This window comes from Peromyscus californicus, unplaced genomic scaffold (genome assembly GCF_007827085.1).
Source record: "Peromyscus californicus insignis strain IS unplaced genomic scaffold, ASM782708v3 Scaffold_22__1_contigs__length_63687245, whole genome shotgun sequence".
NCBI classification, from domain to species: domain Eukaryota; kingdom Metazoa; phylum Chordata; class Mammalia; order Rodentia; family Cricetidae; genus Peromyscus; species Peromyscus californicus.
The window spans coordinates 3,976,473-3,986,143 of NW_026294525.1; the positions used below are offsets into that span (position 1 = coordinate 3,976,473).

At 42.0% G+C, this 9,671-nt stretch overlaps 1 non-coding gene across 1 annotated transcript; it reads left to right on the top strand.

The window, feature by feature from the left end:
- Window positions 1–7,553: 7,553 nt before the first annotated feature.
- On the top strand, window positions 7,554–7,664 carry LOC128118826 (small Cajal body-specific RNA 3). The gene has a single exon (XR_008221350.1). It is a non-coding gene; the product is annotated as a small Cajal body-specific RNA 3 (non-coding RNA).
- The last annotated feature ends 2,007 nt before the right edge of the window (window positions 7,665–9,671 follow it).

A 9,671-nucleotide genomic window follows, 5' to 3' on the forward strand; every position in this document is an offset into this window, starting at 1 on the left:
TGTGGTAAAACGACACCAGCTTTCTCCCTGAGCTTGGCATGCTGCTGTCATAGTAAGCTAGCATACCTGTTTCACCAGATGTGAAGTTCTGCAAATCTAGAGCGGAGTCTTTCTAAGAAATTTCCCTTCTGTGACCAGGTCTAAGGGTATTCTCTATGATCTTCCTGGACACGCTGTCTTTTCTTCTGCAGGAGTTATTATCATATTATCCTTATAATTGAACAAACTTCTTCTATCTGCCCCTATATTCTGATCCTCCTCCCTAGGTCGCTGTTCCTCTGGAGGCCCTGCCCCTTTGTATCAAGGCCACTCCTAGCTGTCCTGCAGACCCTCATTTTGATGGTCCTCCCCTGAAACAGTTTCCTCCACCCCACCCTCCTCAGCCTCAGGTGGTGTTAGCGCTTTGCCTTGGGATGAGAATATGGCCAGGTCTGTAGGTGACATCACTGGGACTGATGAGCAGTCTGCTTTGGGGAGTAGGGAGGAAGACAAGGTTAGGAGATGCTCATGTGCCTGCTATACCTAAGCCTCAGTGAGTGCAAGTCAGAGTATGGTGTGCACCTCTTGACTCCATAGAAGAAAACCCTGCCCTGTGATGAGAAAGGAGTGCTTCTGACATCTCAAGAAGCACTGACTTACGTCCTCACATCACACACATACAGCATGGGAAATCACAGTTCTCTGAACATTTGCTGCAGAGAATTGTGCTCATTAAGATTTTAACTACATTTGTCATGCAAGAATGCACCACCTCTTTATCAAAAAAGTAATTAACCCACTTAGGAGCTCAATTATGTGCTTAATTATTATGAACTAATTACTATACTAAGAATGCATGGTTCCTAGTTTGAGAAAATCTGCAGTCACTCGTTATCTAAGTTCAACACAAGTAAAAATCACTAAGAATCAGTCACAGAAAAATTAAACATCGTATAAGTCAGCAGTTTATCTCTGGGATCTAAGCAATAGTTACAAGAGCATGGAACCGGGGTATAGGATTTCATGGCATGAATCCAGAGATGTTGAGCTATGGACATTGATTCAATACCATCTACTCAAAAGGCTTAACAAGAAGATAAAGAGTTTAGGACAGTATGAGCTGCATACCACAATCTATTTCAAAATACAGGGCTGGGGATACAACTTAGTGGTAGAGCACTTGCCTAGCATGCATGAGGTCCTGGGTTCAATCACTAATACTATCATAAGCAAAACCAAACAAACAATGAAAACATTTGCTAACCACAACACAAACCACCACACAGAGAGCACACATCTCTTTGCTTCAATAGTTAGTTCTTCAGGGCACAGAGTTTTCTTGCCAATGTCTAAAGACAGTCTTAGCTGTCATAGCTAGGGGATGCCAGAGGCACTACAAGACTTCTGACAGTAACATCTGATAGTGGACAACACATTCAATGGCTCATTCATCCAGCCCCAAATGTTGGCTGCATGAAGGCTAAGAACCACTGTCCACTCGGTAGTATTTTTAAATTGTCATTTTTGTGAATTGCAACTGTTTCATGAGTTTGTGAATGTATTTATATATGTGCATTCATGTTCTTGTCCGTTTTTATATAGATTTGTGTAAACATACCTCCACATCCAGGAGAGAGTCTTACACACGTACTCCATGGCAGATGAAGGATTAAACAAACATAGTATGTGAGTCTGTGTGTGGACAATGACAACTCAGTGGTATGAACCAAAACTAGCATTTGACCTGCTGCAGTTCTCTACTTGAGTAAGGACCACTGAAACCTAGAGCAGCCCATTCCATAGGTGGTGACTCTGAAGGCTGTGTGGCTGATCCAGTCGGGGAACCCCAAGTTACATTAGTAGAGACCTTCTCTGTGGCCATTTTCACTTAAAATGAAACTTGAATATTTAACTGTCTCCAGTTCAATCTTTTTGTTTATAAATTCTTGTGTATGTGCATGCATGTGTGTCTGTATGCAATGCATGCATTCACGCCTTTTGAAATATGAAGAAATCATATCAAAACAGATAAAAGCAAAAATACACTGTGTTCTGGCCTTACCTGCTGCCATGGTAATCCCAGCCCACACACTCCTAAGGATGCTGACCCAAACAGTGGGGTGCATAGTGTGGTACCCCAGATAGGCATACCTGCTTCCCTAGTCATGAATAGAGCCCACTCCAAGGCACATCCTTCCCTCCTGTATGGCCTGGAAAGGGACAGGAATACCCCTCAGTTTCTACCCCTGAAGCAATATCTCAGCGTGCTTTCTCTCGTAGACAAGATGCCAAGAGACTTTAAAAAAAAAAAGCCAGCTGCTTGAATATCCATTTCAAAGTAGGAGAGGTGAGTTGTCTTTGTATGGATAGAGAAGCCAGAGCTGGAGTCACAAGTGGACTGTTGTGGGATAGGGTGAAAGATGAGCCCTGCAAACAAGAGCATGGAATGTACCCATGATCTCTCTGCCTCTGGGAGCTGAAGACTGCTACAGAAATAAAGAAATTTAAGCCTTCAGTTCTAGATAATTGCTGGGAGCCACAGAAATATGAAGTAGGAATTCAGCTGACTATGGCAAAAGCTAATACCTGGAAGAAGCCAAGGGTCTTCCAGAGTTAAAGCCAGGGCTCAAGGAGTCTTGGTGACACTGACTCTTGAATATTAAGCTGTTTTCCTGCAGTGAATTTCTTGCATGCTGTTGTAGCTTTTCCATTCAATTCCTATCTTAGGACAGTATGTCTGTTCATTCATTGGGCACAATTTCCCCTATACAATTAAAGTATTTATATAACTTTCCCCAACTGTGCTAACAACAGACACAGTCAAGATCCCTAATTTCAGGCCTTTCTGTAACTATCGTCATTAGCCAGGGCCTTCTCCAGACGGAAGTGTCTTATCTGAGATACCTCCCAGACTTTCTAAGAACAGACTTAAGCGTCCAGACTATCTGTTTGAGAAGGCCTGGTAGATGTACTAATTAAGCCTAACCTTCCCATTTCCCAAGTCTTAGCTTTAGTTTTAGGTCTACTTTTGACAATTAACTAAGAACTAAAGGGTTTCTACTTACAGGTACATCAAGCTGTGATGCAGGTTACCTAGCTACACTTCCCCTGCCCTGCCAGAAAATGGCAGCAGCCGAGATAGCTTGGACAGATAAGGAATCAAAGGAAAACAAAAGACAGTTTAATTTTCACCCATGACTTAGTGACTTATATATTCTTAACATTTAACTAACCACTTCTAAGAACATAGTTTGAGCACATAAAATCCCTTTGCTTAGACATTAACTGAATTTAGCCCTCAGGTGATTCATTTCCCCATTAGTCACTTCCCTTTTGGGTTGCAGATGATGGCTGGCAATTACTGCTCTTTTGTGTGGATCTTATTGTTGCTCTTTTTGACCCTGAGGAAATTCAAGTCTGGTGACCTTGCCTTAGCCAGAGCATTGTTATTGCGTGGGTATATAACTGTAAACCTCAGAGACTTGGGGAGAACTAGATTTGAGGACTAGAAGAGAGTACTAGAGGATGAGGTGGAAGATGAGGAAGAGACAGGTGGGGAAGAACAAGATGAGGAAAGAGGAGATGGGAGAGGAGCTAAGATGGGAAAGAACTAGATGGATGAGAACCTAGATGGGGCAGAACTAGATGAAGGAGTTAAGACAGCATTTAGAGGGAACAGCAGAAAAATGTAGACAGAAATCAGGCAAGAAAGGAGCTAAATAAGAGAGCAGAATAGAAGCTGTGTAGAGAGAGAACTGACTTAGAAGAATAATGTGAATGGACTGAAGAGTTTTGTGTACATAGGTTTATTAGAGCATCCCTCAGATTAATCCACCGCTGGTAGTGTCTCTTCTGGAACTCTGGGAGAAAGCTATCGAGGGGCTGGACCCCCGCAGTCTTCAATAGATAATGCCATGAATAAAAGCCTCTGGCCAGGTCAGCTTCATCTGATGTGGCTTGTCCTTAAGCCCTGAAGACTTCCGCAGGGTGCTGGGTGTGATCTGGAGTACTGGATAACCCTCTATGAACACACTTGTCTCTCACGGTTCTGGAGGCTGGAGGTCACAAGGTGCTGCCAGGACTGCTGTTGGGGGAAGGTCCCTTTCTAGAACACAGACGGGACACTGAACGTGTTCACATAGGGTTGAGAAGTGAGGCATCTTTCTGGGTTGCTCCTAGAAGGCTATTAATCCTACCCATGAGTCCCCACCCTTGTACCTTATCATGCCTGAAAGCCTTGCCTCCTAACACCATCCATTTCCTTGGGAATGAGGATTTCAAAGCAGTTTTGGGGGAAGGGAGATATCAACATTTAGAGCACAGTACAAATGACATGCCCCAGAAAGAAATAGCAGGTCCCTATGCCAGGCTGTCACCCTATGGTCCTGCCTTTCACACCAACAATCGTGAGAAGTAAAGAAAATTGGAATAAGCCGGTCTGAAAAACTGAATTGAGCCACATGCACCAATTAGTTGTTAAAAACACTGGGCATAAATAGATGTTCTCTTTTGGCAACTTTTCTAGGCCAGTGGGTATTTTAAGCTACTGAGGGAAAAGTGTAAATTTTATTAAGTGGCTGGGATAACAGGAGCATAGATTATAAATTTTCCATATTTTTGTTTTCAGCTTCCAAATAAACTCCAGATCAATGGATCTTTTTTAAATCTAAAACTTAATATAGCTTTCTCTTTGCTCTGTGGAAATAGGTGTCCAGGTGACTGCGCATAATCCTCCAGAAGAGCATTTGTGGCAATCCAACGTCTCGGGCATCGAGCACCATGCCAGCACATGGGCCTGAGGATGTTCTGGCCTTTTCCTCAGCTGACCTGCAGGGCAGAGGACTCAAGGATCCATTACCTACCCTCCTATTCACAGGTAAGAGCAGTTTGCCTACTGCAAAACTTAAGTGGGCAAATGGCTTTCACTGAGGATTTTTTTAAAAAAATCTCTTACTTTTCTGCAATTTATAAAACTGGGCCCTGGATTACACTGGTGCCATCTCAGGGCCCCATGTGAGTTATATTCTCCAGACTCCTGCAGAACTCTCCACTGAACCACCCCCTCCTCCCTCTCTGTCTCTCTCTGTCTGTCTCTCTCTGTCTCTGTCTCTCTGTCTCTCTGTCTCTCTCTCTCTCTCTCTCTCTCTCTCTCTCTCTCTCTCTCGTCTGTGTGTGTGTGTGTGTGTGTGTGTGTGTGTGTGTGTGTGTGTGTGTGTGTGTGTTTGCCAGCACTAGTGGTGGAAACAGGACCTTTGAAGGCAAGCATTCTGCTACCAAGCTGCATCTCCAGCTCTGTCCTGATACTGTCTCGGGCTACAGTAGAGATGCTGTAAGACAGATGAGGAGAAACTAACAGTGCGGTTATGGGATGCTGCAGGATCTAGCAGCTTTTGGCAGAGTCAAGTAGGGATCCCAGCTACAGTGCTGGATTTACCTGAGGCAACAGATGCCAGAGGCTAAGCCAGAGTTCTTATCTGGAGAAGCCTAGGGTCCAGGCTTGGAACCCCACACAACACTTCTCCCTGGTACATTACCTGCTGCTCCTGAACACACGCACATGGCATCTCTAGAGTCCAGTGGCTTAGAAACAGAAACATAATTGATGTTCTGTGTCGGGTTCATGATGTCAAGAGAAACCAAGTTCTCTTTCAGACACAGTTTCCTACATCTGTCTCTTGACAAGAAAGCTGCCGACATGTGAGTGTTCACAACGTAAGGATCAAACACTGTGAGCTCTAGAAAGCTGGCAACTTGTTGATAATTGTTAAGTTTTGATGCTCAGTGTCATTTACATGAGTTATGAAGGGAAACAGTTCGAATTTATGGAAATTGTGAATCACTGAGATATTTTGTAAATGTGGCTTATGGTTTTTAAGTCCTCACAATGAAACAAACTGAGTGTTCGAGAATTGTTGAGTCAAGATTTTATCCACAATACTTTAAGGACCAAATTTTACCTGTAATTCTCATATTAAAATGTGTTATTACAAATAGATCTTGCCAATGTATTTGAAAACAGCTTGCTGTTCTATGTAAGAGTAATTTTATTTGTAAAATGTTTAACAAACATTTTCTCCCGTAAGAACACAAATAAGGGATGGAGAGACCACTCTGAGGTAAGAGCTCTTCCAAAGGTCCTGAGTTCAATTCCCAGCAACCATATGTGGCTCACAACCATTTGTAATGAGATACAGTGTCCTCTTCTGGCCTTCAGGCTTACATGCAGGCAGAACACTGTATACATATAAATAAATGAATTTTTTTTAAAAAAAGAACACAAATCATTACAATAGCAAACAGAGTGGGTGCTTACTAGGTAAAGGCATTTAGCCAACCACTGGCATGGCCTAACCTCATTTCATACTCCCAACCATGAGACAGATTGTTTGTGGGGAAGTTAGAGTCTTTGGAACTATAACTTCCTAAAGTTTCTATTTTTTGAGGTCTCATTTATCTATACCTACAAGATTCCCATCAATAAGTGTTTTTAAGAGTCCCCCATACCCCAGGTTACCCTCCAACTTGCTATGTAGCTAAGGATGACTTTCAACTTCTGCTCCTCCTGCCTCTACATCTTGATTGGTAAGATTACAGATGTGGGCCACCACACCCAATTTGTGCAGTGCTGGGGACTAAACCCAGGGCCTTGTGCATTCCAGGCAAGCACTTCACAAATGAACTGTATTCCTAGCCCCACATCAATGAACTTTGACAAACTCATGCAGTCATATGACCACGGTGAAATAGCCTTTCTGTGCTTCTACAGCCAATATGTCCTCCTGCAGCCTGGACCTCACTGATAGACTGCACACTCTGTGTTGATGGGACTGGCTTCTTTCACTTCAGCTGGTACTGTTGAGATGCCCCATGTTGCATGTGTGTTTGCCTTGGTCTTTCATTTGTAGAGGTGGAATACAGTGTTTATCTTTGCATCAGCTGATGGACATTTGAGCTGACTCTGGTGTGTGTGTGTGTGTGTGTGTGTGTGTGTGTATGTGTGTGTGTGTGTAACGTGTGTGCTGAGTAAAACTACTATAAATGTCCACATGGAGGTATCTGGTGGACATACATTTTAGGTCAATATTTAAGAGTGGAATCATTAGGTTCAAGGTAAGTGGATATTTGCCTGTATAAAATATGTCCCAAAGCAGCTGTGCCACTTTGTATTCTCACCAACCATGAAGGAGGGTCTAGTATACCTTGCCTTTGTCAGCTTTTAATAACAACATTTTAGTCTTAGCCACTGCAGGAGCCATGCAGTGCAATCTCATTGTTTTTAATTTGCATTTCCTAAATTATTAATGATGTTAAGCATCATCTGTGTTCTCCTACCTTCCTCCCTTAAAATCTTTTCCCCCTCCCAATCAATAGTCCCTTTAGAGTCTCCTGGATTCTACCCATACTCAAAGTCAAACATACAAATCTAAAGATTTGATACTAAAGCTCCACATATGAGTGAGAACATTTGACATTTGTCTTTCTAGGTCTGGATTTCATCACTCATTATGTTTTCTAGTTCTAGCCATTCACCTACAGATTGCATCTTTCTGGATAGCTGAATAAGAGTCCATTGTGATGGAGGCTGCAGAGCCAACCATGTAGACAAATGAGAAAATATCTTTTGTCTGCAGTGGGCAACAACCCTACATAAACATGAGATCTCTGACCATCCCTTTCCATACGTTTTAAATTGCCACTCTAAATATTGTTTTCCTATTATTTAGTTCAATATCTTTGCTGATAAAGTGTAATAAGATTATAAAAGCAAACAGAAAATCAAGTAAAGCTACTTCTCCAACCCCACCCTCCCCCAAATTCCACTGTGTATAGATACCATATTGTCATTATCCATTCGTCAGTGACGGACATCTGCTCTGTTCCCATGTCCTAGCTACTGTGAAGAGAGCATCAGTTAAATGCGTACGCAGGTCTCTCTGCAGCAGGAAATGAGTCCTTTGAGTATACAGTCAGAAGTGGTATGGGTGGAACCGACAGTGGCTCTCTTTCTAGTTTTCCGAGGGACTGTCACACTGATATCCATAGCGGCCGCAGCAACAGAGCATGGTGTTCCCCATTCCCCAGGGCCATGTGAGCATTTTTTGTCTTTTTTTTCTTAGTCATTCCACCTAGAATGCGTTAAAAAAAATCTCAAAGTAGTTTCAATTTGTGTTTCCTTGATGGATAAAGACGGATACTTTAAAAGTACTTAGTCATTTGCATTTCTCCTTCCGAGAATTTTCTGTACAGTTCAATAGCCCAATTTTCAACTGAGTTGTGTGCTTTGCTGGTGTTCCGTTTTAAGTTCTTTGTATATTCTAGACATCAGTCCTCTGTCGGATGTGTGCATGGCTGACAAACTTTTTATCCAGTACGTAGGCGGCCTCGGCACTTGACGGTCCCTTTGCAGTGCAGAAGCTTATTAATTTCATCAAGTCCCACTTGATGGCTACTGGTCCCATTTCCTGGTTGATCAGAGTCCTCCTCGGGAGGCCTTTGTATGAGCATCTATCCTTAAGTGTATTCCTTACTCTTTCCTCCAGAAGTTTCAAGGTTTCAGATCTGACATTGAGACTTTTGATCCATTTGGAATTGATTGGGGGTAGAGGGTGAGAGAGAAGAATCAAGTCTCATTTTTCTATATGGAGCTAACCAGTTGTCCCAATACCTTTTATTAGGGCATCTTTTCTCTAATGTATATTTTTGGCATCTTTGTTAAAAAAAAAAAAAAACAACTCAGTGGCTGTGGGTGAGTGTACTTATATCTCGGTCCTTGATTATGCCCCCCCAATCAATGTGACTGGTTATGTGCCAGTACCATGTTGTTTTACTACAATGACTTTGTGGAAACTTGAAATTAAGAATACTAATACTTCCAGCACAGTTTTTATTGTTCAGGATTGCTTTGACCACCTACGGTCTTCTGTGCTTCCACATAAATTTTTAAATTTTTTTTTCAATTTCTGTGAAGGATTCCATTGGAATTTGTATGAGACTGTAATGAATCTCCAGATTGATTTTGGTAGGTGGCCATTTTCACAATATTAACCCTACCAATCCATGTACATGGGCAGTCTCTCCCTCCTCTAGTGCTTTCTTCAAATTCTTCAGTGTTTTATAGTTCCAACTGTATAGATCTTTCACTTCCTTGGTCAGGCTTGTGTATGTGGTGGGTTTGGGAGGTTGTTTGGGTTTTTATTGTTTTTTGTTTTGTTTTCTATTGTTAATGGGATTGTTTCCCTAATTTCTTTCTCAGTCTATTTGTCATTGGTATATAGAGAGGCTACTGAGTATGTTAATTTTGTAACCTACCACTTTGCTGAAAGTGTTTGTTAGCTCTAGGAGTTTCCTGAGGGAGCCTTTAGGGTCTCTTGACATCTGCAAATAAGGATACTTTGAATTCTTCCTTTCCTGTTTGTATTATCATTTTAAATACAAGTATCCAGTTGCTCAAACACCATTTGTTGAAAAGATGATTCTTTTCCCATGGAAATACCCTGATGTCTGTGTAAAAATCAATTGACCAAAAAGTCAGGGGTCTCTTCTTGTTCATTCCATTAGCTAATGTGTTTATTTTCATGCCAATAGCAAACTGTCTTAATTACTAAATCTCTATGCATGACCTTGACATGCTCAGTATGGGTTTTCCCACTATATTCTTGCTTTACCAAACTGTGGCTCTTCTGAGTCCTTTG